The 21846-nt window shown below is 29.5% G+C and overlaps 1 protein-coding gene across 15 annotated transcripts in view; it reads left to right on the top strand.

The window, feature by feature from the left end:
- The first annotated feature begins 381 nt into the window (after positions 1 to 381).
- LOC106787703 (5-hydroxytryptamine receptor 1-like) overlaps positions 382 to 21846 on the top strand; it is a 105316-nt gene continuing 83851 nt past the window's right edge. Inside the window, exons 1-2 of one of the 15 annotated variants that reach the window (XM_014750298.1) lie at positions 11152 to 11291; positions 12262 to 12743. The gene's annotated coding sequence lies outside the window, so the exon portion shown is untranslated. Of the gene's footprint in view, positions 399 to 448; positions 466 to 11151; positions 11292 to 11314; positions 11680 to 11985; positions 12744 to 21846 lie in introns of those variants that run through there. The other 14 variants (XM_014750290.1, XM_014750297.1, XM_014750294.1 and 11 more) reach the window with 14 other exon arrangements.

Raw genomic sequence — 21846 nt, 5'->3', positions numbered from 1 at the left:
TTTGCTAATTATTCCCTCTGATTCGATTGTCTTGCCCGGAAAATAAATTGGAATAAACTGGGAATAGAAACCGAGTTAAGAACTGACGTTCTCCCACTAACGAAAGAGAGAGAAGGATAAATAGATATATAGATATATAGATAGATATATAGATAGATAGATAGATAGATAGATAGATAAAGAAAGAGAGGGAGAGAGAGAGAGAAACGAGCTTTAAATTCAACTCTCTCTCTCTTTCTCTCTCTTTTTTTCTCCCTTCCTTACTGTCTCTCTTTTTTACTCACACCACGTTTATCGTTGGAAAATTGTGAGCTTGGTTACCGACTCTGCTGTGTTGCTGTTAGTGTTGTTGCTGGTGCAGCTGCTTCTGGTGCTGCTGTTGGTGGATGAGTGGGTTGGTTGGTTTTGCGATAGCGAATTGGTGTCGGCAATCAGGAAAAACTGCTCTCGAGTTAATGAGACGAAGTACGAGAAAGACTGTACGAATAAATCCTCGTCGTTGTCGGCGTTTATCTACCTTCATTCTTTTTTTGTGAATAACGATTATATTATATATATATATATATATATGAGTCGTTTTTATTTTCAAAATAATCTATTTTTTATTATTTTCTTTTTTGTCGACCGTAATAACATCGTCTACAAAGTGATAGTTAATTGTCATTTAAAAATATTTCGCGGAAATAATAATAATAAAAGAAAAAGTAGGAAAAAACTGGACATAGGTGTCGTCATCATTAAATATTAAACTTTGTTTCTTATTTATTAACAATTTCTCTTTTTCTTTTTATTTTATTTATCTATCGTGTATTATTTCATGGAAATGCGCGTTTGTTGTTTCAATTTTTGGATAAAATAACTTATTCTTATATTTTATTTATAGAACGAGATTTTAGAAGTATAGTTAAAATAGCTTAACGATTTAAAAAATCTTGATATTGATGCTATTCTCATTCGGTGCTCGACAATGTTAAATTAATCGAATTGGCTTAATTCCAAGTTTCTTTTTTCTTCATTAGTTGCATATTTTTCTTTCTTTCGTTTTTTTCTTTTCTTTATCTCTTTCCTGTACTTACTTTTTCCACCACTGTCACTCTTCGTGTTTGTTTTCCTTGACCTAGACCATTCCCCTTCGCGATTCGTCTTAGTTTTCTTTCTCTTTGTTTATCAAACTCTCTCCCTCACTCTCTCTCTCTCTCTCTCTCCTCATCATATTATTTTTTTTTCTCTTACCTCTTTGCAATGTCTTTTGTGTTTTTTATCGAGTGTATATCCCATCTATACTACTCTAACGTAATAAATATCCATTACTATTATTTTATTCGCGTAATATCTTTCTTACATTTAACGTCTCGTTCTGCGTTAATATATTATTTGTTTTTTTACCTTTTACCGTTGATATGATTTTAAGAAAACAGAGAAAAAAGACAAAATTCAATTAATCACAATTTAATTTATATATTAATAGTTTTAGTTTTTTTTTTTTTTTTACTTTGTCGAAAAGAAAAAAAGGGTTATATAATTTTCAGTTAGAAATTAGAAGGGAGGAATTTGAGGATAACAACAAAGAGCCGAGTTAATGAAAGCCTTTCTCTCTCCTTTGATATAGAACAACGCAACGTTCGTTGCATTTCCAGAATATCGAAGAGCATCTTGACTTGGCTGCATAGACTTCTATAACACATTGCTCACTTCCTATACTATGCATCAGTAAAGGGAGGGTGGGGGTAAAGCAATCTCGATAAACATAGTAAGTCCTTTCGATAAGATAATTACAAAGGACTCACTCGCTGGTATTCGATACGCTTCGGTATGGTACTTTGGAAATCGATCTTAGGTTAGTTTTAACTCTTGCTAGCTTTAATTTAACTCGAGAAGATGAGAATCTAGTCGATCGTTGCGTGACGAAAAACATTGCGTGACGGCTTTACCAACGATAGACATCTTCATTAATTATCGTCAACGATCATTCTTCGATCCTTAACGCAACAATGCGAATTTTATCCCGAAAAAAAACAAAATAATAATCAATTTATTGCGTGATAATTGTTATTATCTATGTTATATAAAAATTTTTCTTTAATTAATAATGTGTAATTTTTTTTATTAAAATGCATACCAACGATAGATATTTTCATTAATTATCATTCTCTTCAATCCTTAATGCAACAATATTATTATAAGAATTTTACGATAGAAATTATCATAGCAATTAAAGTTGTGTTTGTATTGTTCATTCATAATAATTAAATTAAAACAAAAGCACGAATTTCTATAATGAACACAGTATTACGTACATTATTGATTTTGTATTTTTATCATCGATAAAAATGCAATGATCGAAGATCTAAAATAGATCATTTGTTATTATACCGCTGATCGTTATCTCTCGTATTTCGTTTTGTCTACGAGCATTAGCTTTTACGAAGTACAAGTATATAAGTTCGTAAACTCGGTAGATTCCCCATTCAGTTACGATATACCTAACTACTGTTACTATTACTATACTACACTTTCGCACGCTTTTATCGATCATTTGTCAAGTGCATCCTTAACCCCTTTAACAAAGTTGCGACGCGATTTCGATGTGAATATATATTTTCGTCATTGTCGTTTGGGTTATGGACGTTAATAATACCCAAGAAAGATAAATCATAAGTCAGAATATAAAATAGTCGTTAGATATCAATTATTTATATTTTAATTTTTTTTTTTTTACATTGAGTTATATATAACATAATTTGATAACTGAGATGTGATTATTTGTATTAATAATATTAATTTAATTTTATTTTATTTTATGTTTCATTCTCATAATAAAATGTTGTTTTTTTCTTTAACTTATAATAAATTATTGGCATACACGCATGTGCACGCATACACTTATATACGTACATAATTTATTCTTTTCTTTTGTTATTTGTTTAATATTTGTATATACAATATCCGTTTGAACGTACATCGGAATGGTTTCAAGATAATTATCGTTTTGATATTGATTTCAAAAAGAAGTACGTAGAAATAGTTAGGATTATACAGGTAGCGAATGAGAGTGAGATGGAGGACCGATAACTCCTTCGACGAATAATTTATGCCATGGACGTTGCTGCAATCGTGCAAAATAATCGTGCCTCGGTTTTCCCTTAGTAAATGAAGTTTTCTTCGCGAGCTATACGTAAAACGAATCGACGATTTTGTAAGAATAAACTAACACCTGGGTTACCTGTACCGGCTAGATTTAATCCATCTATCAATTCTCTTTTCTTTTTTTTTTTTTTTTTTTTTTTTTTTTTTTTTTTTTTTCCTAATTATTTCATTATTCATAATATTATTTCGTGACACTTTTTTTAATTATTAATAAGGTGAAACTTATTCATTTGAATATCTATTCGATCTTAGTTATTGTTAGTTAAGATGAATCTTTTTTTCTTTTCTATCTTTTTTTTTTTTGTTTTTCTAATATCGGTCAATCGTTGAGAAAATTAGAGAGAAAGAAAAAAAAAAATCGTTCAATAATGTATAATAGAATAAAAAAATTTGAAGATACCATTAATTACGATAGACAAAATGTTATCTAAAGGTACATTTATTTTATTATCTTGTATCAGCTCGCGATAACCCAATTAACTATTATTTCAAGATAATTTTGTAAAAAGATAAAGATACAGATATTTATTTTCTCTTCTATAGAATTTTGCTTTTAAAACGTGAAACGTTGAACGTATTCTTTTGCAATGCTATTCGATTTCGATATATTTTATTTTGAGATACAGGTATATTGTTTATAGAAACAATTATATAGAAAAAGAGAGAGGTAGTGATAGATAGAGATAGAAATATCGGTCTGATTCGAAAAGTTTCAAGCAAATCCTAACAATGGGAGAAGTTACATCCAGGATTTCTAAAGGACAAGTTTCTATCGCTGGTCATTGTAAAGATAAATTTGAATCTTTGGATTGTCAAGCAAGAGAGACAAAGAGAGAAAGTGAGAGAAATAGATGCGGATAGAGAAACTTTCAACGAAATTCGTAGAACGATTATCACGTGACTACCTCAGTTTCCGATTTAGATATTTCTCTCTCTCTCTCTCTCTCTCTTTATTTAACTGAAACGATCTCGTTTCATTGATCGTGCAACGTTAGTCGATAGAATTTCCTGTTAATCTTGACGGACACTTGCGGTCGTAGAATGTGTGTTCATCATTGTTAATTTCGCATGATCGAAATGATATATTATAAGATTTATTTAATTTTTATTTTTTCAAACAATGTACAAATACGCAAACCTTTAATTGTCCTGCGTAACAAAAAAAGAAATTGATTTGCATCAATTTCGAAATAAACCTTTTAATTCATTTTAATTACATATGTAATCTGAAAGGAAGAAATTGTTTAGATTCAAAAGTTACGTATAAAAGTTATTCGTTTATGGTATTTTTTCGATGATATATAATTTTTGATATTAATAACGAAAAAAGGAAAAATCAAGACGTTATTTTATAGCAGGAAAGTTTTGTCAGGTAAAGTTTGTCATATTACCTGTGTTATATTGGGGAACGTATAAATTTTGTCTTTTTATTGCATATAATAAAGAAGATATCGGGGTAGGTTTTCGAATTTTCTAGAAAACTTAGTTGCCAGTTTTATTATACATAGTATATTCATTTTTTGTTTTGATCATCGAATATATAAAAAGAATAAGATATTGTATAGGGTTTTAAATTTTATCCAAGAAACTCAGCTGCTATTTTATACACACATATATATATATATGTATTGTATATAGAATTTTATTTTTGTTTTGATCGTCAACAATAAAAAATATATTGCAGTGTTTCGAATTTTCTAGGAAATACTCAGCTGTTATTTTATACAATATTATATATATATTTATGTGTTTGTATATATATGAGTGTAAAAAAATAAGAAAGATACGTGGGAAGAAATCGAAGAAAAGTTTTTAGAGAACTATCACGTTTCTGTCACTCTCTTTCTCTCTTTTATTTTTCTCTTCTTCTACGAAGGATTCAGAAAAGTTATTTCAACTGGGAAGACATACCACAGGAGGCTTTGGACGTCGAAGAAACGAAGCCTTCAGGGTAAGCTCCCGGTGTGAGTACTGAAATATAACTTTATAATTTCATTTCTAGCTCAATCGATTGCCGAGCTTTAAGCTTTTTGCACGTCTGAAATATCCTAACACGATATTATACTTTTCATCGGGATTTTTTGATCTGCTATTGAAAATTTAACGAATTATAGTACACGATATATATTCCTCCCCCATCTCTCTTTACATATATATATGTAAAATTAATTAATAATTATTTATATTTGTTTTTCCTGTTTTTTTTTTGTTATCCGCTTGTCAATATTTAATTTCTTTACGCGTGCGTGTGTTCACGTATGTCCATCGTACTAATGAAGAGAACTTATTAATGAGAAGAAAAAAATAAATTGTTCAAGTGAATATGTCAAAATTGGAGTATCCAATCAATGAAATATTATTTGCATTTCTATAGAGATGGGAAAAAGAATATTCTCTGTTATCTATGTTAAGCCAATATTTGATTTTTTGTTCTGTTCTATTTTTTTTTTCTTTCTGATTTATTTTAATTCGTACGATTATTGTTTAGGAAAAAATGTATATAGTTTAAAAGAAAACAATTTTAATTTTTTCTTTCGCGCGAATGCAAATTTAAATGAGAAAAATTATTATAGGCGTACAAACGTTGGAAATTTATTAATTCATTTTTTACGTTGAGATGATCGTTTTAAAATGAAAATGTCGTAGTGTGTGTTTTCGAAGTTATTAAAAAAAAAAAAAAAAAAGAAAACAGAGGCGAGATGAATCTTTATTTATAATGTGTGCGCGTGCATAGGCACAGGTTAGTGTGTGCATACAAAAAATAGTGTCGCAGAGTAGAATCTTGAAGCTTTAACCGTGGTGCACACGGTTTCAAAGGTTCGTCAATATTTGTCTTTAATATGAGAGAATTCACGTAGTGGAAAAAGTAAAGTTATGGTCAGACGGCAAACGAAAGATACGATAGGATTTACTTGTTTTAAAAGTAACTGTTCTATTGTGAAAGAACACAATTCTTTCGAGTGAAAGACATTCGATATTTATATTATTTATTTATTTAATTATTTAATTAATTATCCTCTATATAAATCAATTTTTTGTTAATCGTATTCTTTTTTACGACAAAATGTATGCAATATCAAATGTACGATATTATTTTGATTAATATAAAAAGCATTAAATTTTAGGATATGTTAATTAATTAAATATGTTTTTCTAAATTGTGATGTGAGTTTTTCGTAATTTTAAAGTTACATTTAAAATTGTATAAAAGGATTAATAATTAAAGATAGGATATTTATTATTATTTATATATATATTTATTTATTAAATAATACTATTTTGATATCTTCAACATAGATCGAAGAGAAAACGTTAATAATTATTTCAATATTTGAGCGAAACATTTTGCCAGGTTAAATCTACGATCGTTAGCACGTTAACTCTTTTTTTGTAATACATCGCAGTATGGCGAATTTTGTGACATTAGCTAGCATCGTAATTTACAGAGGGAGATAGTTTTGCGACTAAAATATATCGTCGATTTAATTACCTAATTTATAATCTCAATAGGACGTGTTCATTTATAATTTCGTTATAATTAATTATTACAACGATATGAGAAATTTATTTATTTAATATCTTTTATAATAATATTTATGTTTAATAGAATAATACGAGACATTTTTGGGGGGAATTTATTGTTAGAATTATAATATAACAATTTATTACGACGATTATAATTTTATTATTTTTCTTGTGTCTATTTTATTTTATTTTTTATTTTTTCCATGAATTTATATGCAAAAATTTCAAGCCAAGAATTTCAACGGCACTTGTTGCTCCGAATTTCTCGCGTAACGTTTGAGAAAAGCGGATTATTTGCCATAGTATTTACGTATTATATTTATGTAGTATTTTTTTTTTTTGTAATACAAAAAAAAAAGATATATAGTTATATAGAGAATATTGAGAAATAGGGGATTATTGAAGATTGAAAATTTGAATAGAAAAACAAAACCCTTATAATTATTTTAGTCATAATCCGTATTAAAGTATATTTGTTAAAGAATAATAAATTCTTTCGTTAGTACGGATAATATTTCATTTGAATTTTGTTCGATGGCAAGGAGGAACACACAATCGGGATGGGGGCTGTCTTTTCCAGAAGGAGAATAATAGCAAGAGAGGAAACATGCTTGAAAAATATATATATATATATATATATATATATATATATATATATATATATATATATATAGAATGAGAGAAATATTGAACCGATGCCAAACAGATAGGGTTTTTATAAGATTCGACACTGATCGTTCTCCAAGAAGAAGCCAAAGAAGATGATCGTGCTGACGTTTGATATAGGATAGACACGTCTCCGTTATTTCACGCGATAAAAGGAAAAAGTAGTGCTAGAGATAGATAGATAGATAGATAGAGAGAGAGAGAGAGAGAGAGAGAGAGAGAGAGAACGAGTGATAAATAAAGAAAATTTTATATACTTATAGCAAAGTATAATAAATATGAAAAGAGAATAAATTTGGAAATTAATATTAGAGTTCGTTAATTTTCAAATGCAAAAATTATAACAAAATGTTAGAGGTATGTGAAATGAAAAATTAGTTGATAGGGATAGAAAGATACAAATGTATTACTTCAAAGCATTGTATTATATAATAAAAATGAAAAAAATATATAAAAAATAGTAGAGAATGAGAGAGAGAGAGAGAGATAGGAAAAAAGATAATACATTTTTTATTGGACTTAATTAAAGTATAACGAAAAAATTAAAGCGTATGAAATTAAAAATTAGTGGATATTGGGATTGAAGAGGGTAGAGAGAGAGAGAGGAAGATTGAAATTACGTATACCTAATTGCATAAAATATATGAAAAAAAAAGAGGGAAAAAAAACAATTTAAAGCATATAGGATTGGAAATCGCGAGACAAAATGAGATTAAACAAAAAAAAAAAGAAAAAAAAAAGAGAAAGTAGATTTTAATCGACGTAGGACGATATTGAAAAAAAAATGTAGTAAATAAAATAGGAAAAAATAAAATATATATATTTGTCGAATGTAAATACTCAATGATTGGATCATCTTGAATCTTAATCGAAAATTTATTAAATATTTAAAATTGATATAATATGAAAATCAAATAGATGATAAAATATATAAGCGCGATAGGGGAAAAAAATTGAAAATTTAAATCTGTACAAGTTTAATGGGATATTTATGATCCCTACGATTAATTTCAAACAAATCTGTGAACGACGAGGAGAAATTTCAATGAAAATAGAAAGAGACCGCGCGCGCGAAAGTTGGATTTTAGGAAATAATTGTTTCGTCATCGTCACGACAGACGCATACATAACTCTGCGGTGTGTTCTCACAATAAATCGCGAAGTCTAATTGCGGTTTCTGCACCACCATTTAATATCGAATCAAACGCGAATCACGTACAAAAGTGATACGTTGTTTTTTATCATTTTCGAGAACCCATTTTCAACTCCAATCGTATTTTCGTTAATTATCTTTTTAAACGATAGATTACAAGATTATTATATTGATATTTTTACAAGATAAATTTGAAGAATTGTTAAAGTGTTGTTGTTGTATGTGTGTTTGTACGCGCGTGTTTAGATATAATATGTGTGTAATATTGTAAATGAAATTATAAGCAAATCGAATATTATTGGATTTAATCGTGATCGATTATATCGATCAACAGATATTTCCTGTGATTGGTATACGATTAATGTAATGTGTACAATCACGCAACAATGGCCGCCGGTTTACCCAGTATGTATGCGGATAGCTCTTCCGGCTATCGTGTTCGGTATCTATTCCACACAATTTCGGAATTTCATTCACATAGTTGCCAATGCGAGAATCGAACATCCGTTCTCTCTTTTTCCACATGGAAATTATTAATACGTTTAATTATTAAATTGCCGTTAACAATTTTTTATCGTTCTATTCGCAACACCGACTTGCGAGAGATATAAAAATAAAACGGTGTAGAAAATAAAAAAAAAAATAAGAAACTCTTTTTTATAATATTCCTGGATTATTATTTTTCTATATTTTTTGTATTTCTTTCTTTGTTTTTTCGTTTGTGTTTCATTTTACGTTCAATTTCTCGGTTTTTTTTTTCTTCAATCATTATCGTCGAACCGAGAGAATCTAAATAATGGCGTATAAATGATAAATTTTGTATGATAAATTTTCTATTTGGTTGTATCGCACTTAATCATGATTAATGCATGCTATTTATTTCGAAGTAAATACTGATCCATAGGGGAAGCTTTAGATTTAAGGTAGGCATTACATACAGGCCGGTTGTAAACGCCAGTAGTCTAGAGTATTATTATATCGTGGATCTGTGTTTAACGTGAATGGTAATTAAGCGAAATGTATAGGCTTATGTATATATATATATACAGTAAACTTGTGCATTTGGAACATTCAGATAGTTTTCTCCTTTAACTTTGCATGTATGAGATACCTGATGAAAAGTCTCGAAATAGTAGATAGTAAATCGTAATAATAATAATAAATAATAACTTTAGTGGACGTTAATTGCACGTGCATTCTCTATTACATTTTCTATCTTTGTCTCTTTTTTGTTTTTTTTTTTTTGTACTTCGTGACAATTTAATCAGAGAGATTATTATTAATTAATTGTAGAATTGTTATAAATTATCTTTCTTTTATCGTTAGTGCTTAGTTAGTTAGTTCGTTCGTTTGTTTGTTTGATTTTTTTCTTTTGTTAATAAAGTTATCATTCTCAGTTTGTTATACGAATCATTTTAGGAGGAACAGAACAAACAGAGTTAAGAACAGTTATAGTACAATTTGGTAGACATTGTGGTAACGTACCTTATACAGTGCTTGTCAAAATATTGTGTTATAGCAACGACGATACCACGATGGTAATTGAGATTGTAAACTCCAGACACCTCTTATGTCAGCATCGTATAGGTTACGTGAATTCTCCATAAACAACGTTTATCGTTTTAAAAATGTATAAAGGAAATGTTTTATTAAACGAACTAGTGAAATCATTTGAGTTAATCTTATCGTTGATAAAATCGCTATCATTATTTTTCTTTCTTTTATCGTTTTTCAAGATAATCAAAATTTTTTAATTAAGAATACCTGTTGATACTCGATAGTATTTTATATTTAAAAATTCGTAACATATATATAGACGACTGTATAAAAATATTTTTCTTTGTTTAAATATAATCCGAAAAACAAATCACTTGAATACTTAAAAGTAAAAAAAAAAAAAGAAAAAAAAAATGAAAGTATTAATGATAGGATTTTAATTATTGAAGATAATATAATATTATAATAATATCAAAAAAAAAAAAAAAAAATGGATCCTAATGTTCTTTAAAACCAATATTACCTGTTGCTACTCCATAGCATTTCATTTCTAGAACTCGTTTCCTCTCTCCTCCCCCCTATCTTTCAAGAACCTCCCACCAAATCCAATCTGCGAAACTCTCTGAATAAAAAGAAGAGAAAAGAAAAAAAAAAAAAAAAAAAAAAAGAAAAAATGAAGAAAAGAAAAATCCTTATATCCCCGTAATATCTAAAAATGAAAATTCTCCGAAGACTTCGCGAGATTCAAATAAAAAAGATAACTTCTTTAGATATTAACTCGAGTACTCGAAAAAAAGAACTAGATAAGAAAAGATGAGAAAAATGTAAGAAGAAGTAGAAGTAGAACTAGAAGAAGAAGAAGAAGAAGAAGAAGAAGAAGAAGAAGTGGTGATAGTAGTAGTAAAAGAAGAAATATAAAGTAAGTAGTAGAAGCACATATAATATAGTACAATATAGTACAGTAATAGTATATAGTACTCGTAGTATTCTAATAAAAAAAAAAAAAAAGAAGAATAGTAGGAGGATGATAGAGAAGATAGGGCGTTACGAGAAGGTTGCGTCATACGTCGTTCGGTTTTCCGGATAGGGCAGTAATTTGGCGGTACAGCGCATGCACTGTAAACCGGCTCCGGGTCAACGGCAAGAACCCCAAGTTAGTTGAGTTTAGTCGTGCGACGAACGTCAAAGCGCATACAAGAGAACTAACGGGTTGAGACAGTTGTGCAACGCGTTCAAATTTCTTCCGCGTTGCATTACGATACGCGCGAGTTGAATATTCTCAGAAAGGGAAGGGTTGCGGCAGGTGGGTGGGTGGGGGGGGCTTAACGCTGTACCTTCTCTCTCTCTCTCTCACTCTCTCACACACACACATCGTTCACCTAATGTAAGTCCAACCAACCCTACGACCTACCGAACCAACCAACCCCCCTCTCTCAATTCTCAATTCTCTACTCACCACCCCCAAAACCACCCACCCGGTCGGTAGCGCGCGCGCGCGCGCGTGCGTGCGTGCGTGCGTTCGTTTCGTCCGTTCGCGTTCGTTCGTTCGCTGGTTCGTTCGTTCGCTGGTTCGTTCGTTCGTTCGTTCGTGTGCTTTCTGACAGGAGGTACGTTGCTGAAGAGCAACAGGACGAATAAAAGAGAGAGAAAGAGAGAGAGAGAGAAAGTTAGCTATCTATCCATTGGTTCTTGTGAGTGAGAAGTAAAGAAAAAATAAGAGTAGGGGGATCATAGAAAGTTTTATTCTTTTGACGAGGAAGGGGTTAAAATAAGGGTTACCACCGATTGTTTTTTAAAGGATTTAATAAATTTCATATCACATCCTCGTCGAGATTATTTCTCTTTTGGAATGTTCATATATATTTGTTATTATATTAATTTTTATTTTTTACTTCTTCCTATTTTTCTTTCTTTTTTCATAATTAATTTAATAAGATTGGGATAATGAAAAATAGATAGAGTATATGTTTATATTTGAAATGATAATTACTTTTTTTTCTATTAATATATATCGGGATGATCCTATGGGATTGTTAAGTGAGATCCTTCTAAAGGATTTCCTTTGAACGTATGCTTCTCACAGTATATTGATAGATACATGGATAGATGGATAGATGGTTGGATTGATGGATAGAGAGGAATTGTGAACCGGTTTCATGCGTGTCTCCCGGTTGGTGTTCAACTCAAGGATCGGTTTTCCACGTTGCAAAGGAAACCGGTACGGCAAAGGACAATCGTAAACTATAAAGCAATTCCGATGCTTTGTTTTAAAGGTATATTAAATTCATAACTGGGCTTTTCGCTGCTTTGTTCGACAAAGTTCGATGGACTCCTCGTGTGCGCGCAAAACACACGTAAAGGATCGTATTATTTCGAAGATTTCATTTCTCTCTCGATCATGTTTTAATTTTTTATTATTATTATTATTATTATTATTTAAGTGACTATTGAGACGATTGTGTGATAAGTTTAGTTTTCTTTTCTTTTTGTTTTTTTTTTACTTTCGTTGGTGATATTATACGTGACGATAAAAAACTGTAATTAAAGAAGAATAACCTTTTTACAAAATCCGAAAGGAAGAAATAAGAAATAAAGAAGAAGGAGATCGTATATCGATTTTTGCTTAAGAGGATTGTGGACTTTGTTTCTGCTTATATATCCTGACAAGTTACTTTGGTTGGTTCCTGTTCGAAGATTGCGGGAGGAAGGAAGATCCTATTTCTTGCACGTGATAACTTTTTAAGCTGATAAAAGGGTGAGTCGAGATAAGACAAAAACAAGATTTCCAAAAAAATGTTTGATCGTTCGATAAGATGTTAAAAAAAAAAATTACCTACCCTTCATCAGGATCACCACGGTAATAGATTAGCGTGAAACGTGATAGGGGTTTTATTTTTTGGTACGTTTCTTCTATCTTTTTCGAAAATAAAAGATACCTATATAAAAAAAAAAAAAAATAAACGCGTGAAATACGAATAAAAAAATTTGTTGAGAGAAAAAAAAAAACTACAAATTGGATCTCGTGCGATGATGATCTATGCATTTATGTGCCATACGAAAACACCTGTTGGTTATCAATTAACCGAGGGGTTTAGAGGGGAGGGTCCGAACTACGGTAAACTATAGTACGTACTTTCATTGGGATCGTATGCTTTAACGTGAATCGATTTTTAAGATTTCTTTTTTTTTCTCATCTGCTTCTTATTCTTCTTCTTCTTCTTCTTCTTCTTCTTTTCATCAATTTTATTTTTATTTGTTCATCGATCGACGATATATCTCGGCATTTGTAACGTTTAACCATCTAGTTTCTAGTAGATACATATATACATATATATATATATATATATGTATTTGTTTTCTCTTCCCGGATGCATGAAAGACGACGAAAGCAACGTGTAACTCTCGGTTAATTAATAGTTTGCAGCTTGTTCTCGCTTTTAAACGATTAAAGTGGGACGAGCTAGAAAGATAGGATTAAGAGAGAGTAAGAGAGGAAGAAAGAAATAGAGAGAGATAGAGAGAGATAGAAAAGGAATGACAAAAATGTGTATTAGAGATAGAAAAAGAAGAAAATATAGAAGTTCATCCTCTATCTGTAAAGGAATAGATGACCTATTATTCCCGTTCGATATCGAATATGCGCATATGTGCATAAAAGAATGAAAAAGAGTATCTAGACGATCGTTGATACGTTCTACGCGGTTTATCTCCACTTTTCCACTAACTTCTTGTGTGAATTATTCAGCAAATACATGGAAAAAAAAGAAGAAAAAAAGCCCCCTCCTTCAAAAAAAAAAAAAAAATGAAGGAAGGAAGGAAGGAAAGGGTAGTAGTATAGGGGAACGATTAAGAACACGGGATTTTTTTTCTACGTATGGGTACATCCTTGTGAGTACATATGCATGTATAGTTATATATATATATACTAGTCTCTTCCTATCGTTTTCTTCGGGATGATTAATAGGATTTTACGAAAGAATCATTATGCGAATACGTTGAATGCGAAATTCGATTTACGGTTCGGACCGATATCACGAACACGTGAAGGAAGGAGGGTTCTTATTTTTTTGCTAATGAATTTTTTTTCTGAAATATTTTAATATTTTTCTTATTGGGGAAATTTCAAAGAAGGACAGAGAGAAGTGAGTTGGATATAGGTTGATATTTATTATCAGATAATTTCAGATGCAAATTGGTATTTCATTATCTGTTCGGTCACGTTTTCAAAATTTTACTTCGTGTACACAAAAACGATGTATATATATATATATATATATTTAATATAAATAATTTGTTATTTTCACTGGAATCACAATATATTATATCCGAGAACGACAAACAAATTGTAATTATTTAATTTGTTTTTTTTTTTTTTTTTTTTTTTTAATTTACATTTGAATTGATTTATTTGCATAATTACGATATTTATTTACGCCGATATATTCGAAGTTGATTCAAGTATATGCGTTAAAGGTATTTAATATTAAAAAGGGGAGTTTTTTTTTTTTAACGAGTTAATTTATTTCATACGCATTGTTTGTGTTAATAATTAGGGGCGCGAGAAGGGGTTATGAGGGGATGATAACGATTGAGAAGTGGATATTGTTGCGTCAAATTCATTCGCGTCATTTTCTTTTGTATTCGATCATCCTTTTGTTTCACGTCTATTATTTATCTTTATATACTTGTTTCTTTTTTTTTTCTTTTTAAATTGTTTTTTAATTTCTCACGAACTCCGTCTCTGTTATATAATCCTTTTATCACGGTCGAGTAGTAGTCGATAATACAGTGGTCTCTGCATATTGCCACTGAATGCAATTTATTAAAGTCGAATGCATTGCTTGCGCTTAATATCGTGCACGTATAAATAATAAAATCAACGTTCTGCATCAAATTAATCTACCTAGAATTCCACGAAGGGTCAATATTTGCAATTTTCTCCCTCTCTCTCTCTCTCTCTCTCTCTCTCTTTTTTTTTCTTTCTCTCTCTTTTATTATTTACTTAAATTCAATGTTTTGTTTCCTTGAGTTATTTCTTTTCTCGTAAATCTGATTTACGCGTTGTTGTTATTTATTCTTTCATCTTATTTTACTTTACCGAATTTCTCTTTCTTCCTAATTTTTTTCTTCTTCTCTATAATATATTTTCATTTTTTTCTTTACCATGAGAATTCTTTGTACGCGTGGAAAACAAAAAAAAAAAGAAGAAGATTAAATAAAATTTTACAACGCGTGTTAAATGCATTTTTCTTTCGGGGAGAAAACAAAAAAACTACTTGCTTCGTATGACTGTGGTATTTAAAAAAAAAAAAAAAAAAAAAGAAAAAAACAAAAGAAAAGGATTAAAGAAAAAAATATTTACATAAAGAGAGAATTTACACAGAAAGAAAGGGGTTTGACGATTTAAAAACATTTTTATCGTATTTTATGCTCGATCGTGATGTGTATGAAAAATTAAAAAAAAAAAAAAATAAATGGGAGAGCGAGAACGGAAAGAGTAAGGGTAGGTAAAATGGGAATAAAATAAAACGAAAAGATGCGAAAGGATAAAAGGGTAGTAAAAGAAAAAGGGGGAGGGAGGGGTGGTAGGTTAAAACATCGTATCGAAAACAATGGGAGATGAGTTTGGAGATGTGAGACTCGTTAATGCCCTAGCTCGATCGATCGTTTTATCCAACAGCTGTTAGCAAAGCACAAGCCTTCATCGTTTTCAAAAGTTATCATCGTTTGCTTATTTTACAAAGTATGAAAGAAAGAAAAAAAGAAAGAAAGAAAGAGAGAGAAAAGAAACGAATGTTTCAGCACTTAGGGATACCTATTATCGAATCGTAACATGCATTATACTTTCGTACAACGTAAAATCGGTGAAACAAACGTGACAAGTTAAAAAATCGAAATGTTTTTAAATAGGTGAACACATTTTTAAAAGATTATATTCTACTTATAAGAACATACAAAAATGATAAAGAGAGAGAGAGAGAGAGAGATATATATAGGTGTGTTTGTATCTAGAAAAATAAATTTAGATATTAGATTAGAAATTGTAGACAATTATTATATCTATGGAAGTACGCACGAAAGATAAACGAATGAACAAACGAGAGTAAAGAATTATGGGTTGTATTTTTCTAATAAAAAAGAAAATAATAATGTAAAATTGGAAGCATTTTTTTTTTAATAAGCGGAGAGTGCACTACAAAAAATAATATAAATATATTATTATAATAAGAAAGAAAAATATTGCTTGTTTATATTTCTTTTTTTTTTTTTTTTACAAAATCAAAGTATCGCGAGATGAAAAATTTTTCATAGATTATTATATTTATGCACAGGTATAAAAGAAGATTAGGGAAAAGAAAGAAGAGGTGAGGAGGAGGGGGGGGGGGAGAGAGAGAAAGAAAGAAGTCTTCTTTGTATCACGAGAAAATCAAAATGTCACGAGATGAAAAACTTTTAAAGATTATTACACGTATGAGGAGGAGAGGGGTGGCATATGAGAAGAATACGAAAGATAAAGAAAGAGAGAGAGAGAGAGAGATAAGTGTTTGTATCTCATCCATCATTCCATCGGAACAGCCCATAAATCGAATATTTAATATGAAAAGCTTTAGGAACGTTCTTTGTGCGTTCCTAAAATAGAAAATAGTAATATAAAAATAGGGAATAAAACATATATTTATCGCGAAAAATTTATTTCCGCGAATTGTTCATATCATTCTTTTTCTATTTGTTTAAATCTTTTTTTCTCCTCCCCCTCTCTCTCTTTCTCTTTCTTTCTCTCTTTTGTCGTCATCATCGTTATCAAAAAAGAAACGGATAAAAGAAAATATTTATGAAATTCTATGTTAGTCTCTTCACATGAATGTATAAAATTTCATATGGTTTTCTATGGATTCGATGTAGATATATATATATATATATGTATGTATATGTATCTATGTAAAATACATGGTTCTCTTCGTATCTTGCATATAAATTGAATATTAATATTGTATCGCGATCTTTTTTCCAAATTTTTCCTATTTTTTTTTTTATTTCTTATTTATTTGTTCCTTTTCTTTAGAAAAATATAAAAGCGAAGGGATAAAATGTGACAAATTGTATATTCGTTTGGAATAGACAATCCGAAAAGTTCGGGAACTAAATTTGTAGTATTTTTTATATTGAACATTCCGAAATTTATACGAATTCAAGATAATCGATGGCTCTGGTAAAAAAAAAAAACAAATAAAAAGAAGAGAAAAGTAAATAAATAAATAAATAAATAAATAAAAAAAGAACATAAGATTTTTCCTCGAGCAAGTTATAGTCGATTAGTGAAATTGAATAATTAACGCGTTCGTTATCGTGTAAGTCATCTCTGATCGACAATGGAATTTTCCGATTTTTAATTAAAATATGTATAATATAGTATCTCCGATACGTAAAATCTACAATAATGAGAAAATAAAAAAGAGATTATCGAGAGCTTGAAATGTTTCTTCTTATTATTTTCGTTTTTATTTCTATTCTTTTAAGTGAATCGATCATTTTCAAAATGATTTCTGCAACACAATAAGAAGATCACTTTCGTAATCAATTAATTTTTTATATATCTTATGTTAAATATTTATTTTGATATATCATATATAGTTACCAGACTAATTTAACAAATAATGTATGCATTTGTTTGTACAATTACTGAATAACGAATTGAAATCTAAATTTAAGTATTATAATAATGTTCTCATATATAAATCATAGATTACTTTGTCGTTAAATTATTATTTATGAGAAAAGAGAAAAAGGAAAGTAGAAGAAATTTATAGAAGTTGATGATTTTGAAAAACATGAATGAGTTATCGTATTATTAACGAGAGTTAAGGGGGATAAAGTAACTTCCATGGATATTTTATACCATGCTCGTTATACCATCTTGTAATTTCACAAAGAAAGGTCCATGAGTTAACACACGTGTACTTTTGTTTACATAGATGAACAATACCTACGTTATATATATACTTCTACACGTTTTTATATACAAACTATCAATCTTTCTTTTTTTATTTTATTTTATTTTATTTTATACAAAGAGCCTGGAATATTTACCGGAGAAAAACAAAAAGAAAAGAAGGAAAATAGAAAAAAAGGTATAAACAAAAGTGTTCGAGAATGGATGCATATTCATGAAAAAGGGGTTCATCGTTCGTTATCATTCGCACGTAGTACTTTTAAATCAAACTTCGCATATTTACACGTAAGGGTTAATGGGATGAAGGGGAAGAAGGGGGTAAGGGGTTGGAAAAAAGGAATCAAAAAGTGCGATTGATTTACGGATACAATTTGTTTATTTGCATTATTCGATATGATTATACGAATAATCAATTAATTATTTCTTATTGATAATGTTTGTTTGGATAGTTTCTAATGAGGATAGTTAAAACAATGAAACATAATATGAACGATAGAGAAAGTAGAATAATAATCGATGATTAATAATCTAGTTGTGTGAGTCACACGTAAAAAAAAAAAAAAAAGGATACCTTTTGTATTTTGTTTCAGTGTTATCAGAAGGTGTGTCATTAATTTCTTTCTATTTCTATTTCTTCGATCTATTCTTCAAATTCTATTTTCGATACGTTTGTTTAAGTAGGTCAAGTGAATATATATATATATATGTACACGATATGATTCGATTTTAATTCGATGATGAATTTAAAATTTGTCTCGGTTTGATGGAATTTTTCATTAAATTAAAAATAATAACACGTTCTTAATGAAGGAGGCGAAAATTAATAATTAATTAATTATCGAAGAAAATACAATTTGTCACAGTTGTGAACATATTACAGCAATTACACAATACGGTCAAATATTTCCCTCTCACTCTCTCTTTCTCTTTCTCTTTCTTTCTCTCTTATTCACTTTGGAATGCTATCGACAGATATTCCCTATTTCGAGTGGCATGCCGAGTCGAGTGTTATTAACCTTCCTTCTGTTGGCAAGTGCTTTCTAATTCAACGTTTAGTCACCCCTTTTTTTTTCTCTCTCTCTCTCTCTTTATTTGTTATATTGTATTCGATATTTTTCTCTCCTTTTTTTGTTATTTCTTGTTGTTCGAATAATAAGCAACAGTTTGCCTAAAGTATTTTTCTTTGTCTTTTATCCAATTCGATGAATAAGAAAAGTTGGACACACGGAACGAAAGAGAGAGAGAGAGAGAGAGAAAACAAATAGATAAAAGACAACGAAATAATTAAAGTTGATTTTATTCTCCTGTTTCTTTCTTGTTCATTCTTTTTCGGGGGGGGGGRGGGGGATGTTTTTTGTTTCTTTTTTTTTACGTATTTCCTTTTCCTTCGTTATTTATTTAAATTGCATTTTCTCGGAGACCGATAACATGCACCTGTCTCAATGTTCCCGAGAAACACAAGGAACTAACTTCGTTCTTCCTGCCTTTCTTCCTTTCTTCCTTCTTTTCTTTTCTTCATCTCATTCCTCCTTACCTTCCTTGCTTCCTTTCTTTACTTTTCCTTTGGGATTCTCCTCTTTCCTTCTAGTAAAATTACTTGAAATCGTTTCCAGGACAACTCTACTCGCGACTATTTATATACATTTGATTTTTGTATTAGTACTTTTATTTTTCCCTTATAAAGTAACAACTTCACATAAGAGTTTGAAAATTCGATTAGTAGGATATTTCACTAAGTTTTCTCTTCTTCGAGGATATTCTAACAATGGATATTTGTTATCGAAGGATATAATAGTTTTTACAAGAGAGATAATATTATATTTTAAATTATATGAAGAGAGAGGATTGTCGTTCAATTTTATTTTACAATATATTTTTTTAACATTTTTTTATTGTAGAAAAAGAAAAAAAAATAAGTTTACATATACATATTTGTTTTTATCGAACGAATCGAAATATAATACAATTTTATCGTTTCATAATATTTCTATATATTCCTTCGAGAGTACGCGACTCGTTATTGAAAAAAAAAGAAATGAAAGAGAAAGAAGAATAGTATAAATAGTTAAACATAATTGTTGCAATCAAACGAACTGGGAATCGTTTCTGATATCAATTGATTATTTGTGGGTGTGTGTGTTTATTTCATAGAAATTTACTTCATTCGAATAATATCTATTGCGTACGCGTTCATTTCCATATACGTATGGGATATAAGTGAGATTATACTAATTCCTATTAGAATAATTGACTATTGATGTTCACTTATATTAGAAGGAAAACAAGCTCACTCGGTGAAAATAGTAAAACCATTTTATCATTTGTTTTAGCAAAATAAAATAAAAAAACAATTCTCGATCGTTCGAATGTTTTTTTTATTCTCCCCAACAGAAAGGCAGGTGTGTATATATATTTGTACATAAATAGAGAGAAAGAGTACACATTTACAAATGTAATTAAATTTGTTAACAAACGATGGGGGTGCATTTGAATGTTCGATTTTCGATCCTTTTTCCTCCTTTTTATTTTTCCTCTTCTTTAACTTGAAAAATGTGTTTGCCGGTGGGGGTTGTTGGGTGAGGGGGTGAAAGAAATTTCGCAGATATTTCAACGTTTCAGGCTCGTTACTTTCTCGGCACGCGAATTATAGCATACGCTAGATTTAATTAAAAGTTGGATACAATTTTCTTCTTCTTCTTCTTCTATTGTTTTCTTTTTATTTTTATTATATATCTCTTTGATTCTTTTATATTTCTTCTTATATTAATTCTTATATTTATTCTTATATAATTATATTGTTTTATATTTTTTCTTTGCTCATTTCAATTCTAGTAGATTATTTTTTTGATCGGACTTATAATTTAATATTTCATTCCCACGAGATTTAATTGTACAATAATTTCAATCAAAAAGAAAAAAAAAAACAAAGAAGGAGAATAGATCTTTTAATCGAACACACACACGCATCCATTGTCGAAAAAATCGATCAAGATTTTTAAGATTGAATAAAAGAAAACTTAACAAAAAGTGTGCTCTATACGATATTTCGTAATGAAAAGTAGCTGAACGGGGGAGTTTGTTTAAAAAAGATCAATTATTTCCATCCATCAAGCATATCAATCGAACGTTCGAAAAAAAATCTGTTATCATCGAGAAAATTCGTGTCCAATCGAAAACTTACTTTTTCTCACTTTCTCACTCTCTCTCTCTCTCTCTTTTTATCATGCGTGATACTCGTTCATTCCGATAAGTCGATACTCAAACGATCTTTTAACGTCACCCACCGTAAAAAGTACCTGGAAGTTTCTTTTTTTTTTTTTTTTTATTAACTTCTGTTAACTTTACTCTTTTAAAGTTTATGTTCACCGAGAGAAGTTTTAATACTTGTTTAAACAAAAAACAAAACAAAAAAGCAAAAGAAGGGCCATTAGGATTATCATCCTTATTCGTGAACTTTTAAATGAATCAATTCGATACACAAACAAAAAAGTTTCATTTAACGTCAATGTTTGTTAATATATCATTAAAGTAATACACATCTTATCGTTTATATAATAATAATAATTATTATTATTATCATTAAATTGTTTTTTTTAATTTTCATATCATTATCACAAATATAATTGTAAAAGACTGTGCAATTTAAAAATTCTATTATCATATATATATATATATATATATATATATATATACTTTCGTATACACATAAATCCTTCTATTTCTTTAATTCCAGTTTGTAAAACAATAGAAAGCTCCCAGATCTCATTACTCCTCCCACTGCTTTGACTATTCCCATTGCACCCATAAGAACGTTTGTGAAAATGAACGATAAATAAGTAACCCCCTATTAGAATTTATTGTCTTTTAAAGCTCATAACGTATAATAATTAACTTTTATATATATATA

This window comes from Polistes canadensis, unplaced genomic scaffold, assembly GCF_001313835.1.
Source record: "Polistes canadensis isolate GaletaPanama2010 unplaced genomic scaffold, ASM131383v1 scaffold_111, whole genome shotgun sequence".
NCBI lineage: Eukaryota > Metazoa > Arthropoda > Insecta > Hymenoptera > Vespidae > Polistes > Polistes canadensis.
The sequence above is the reverse complement of the archived record's forward strand: the minus strand, read 5'-3'. Positions and strand labels throughout refer to the sequence as shown.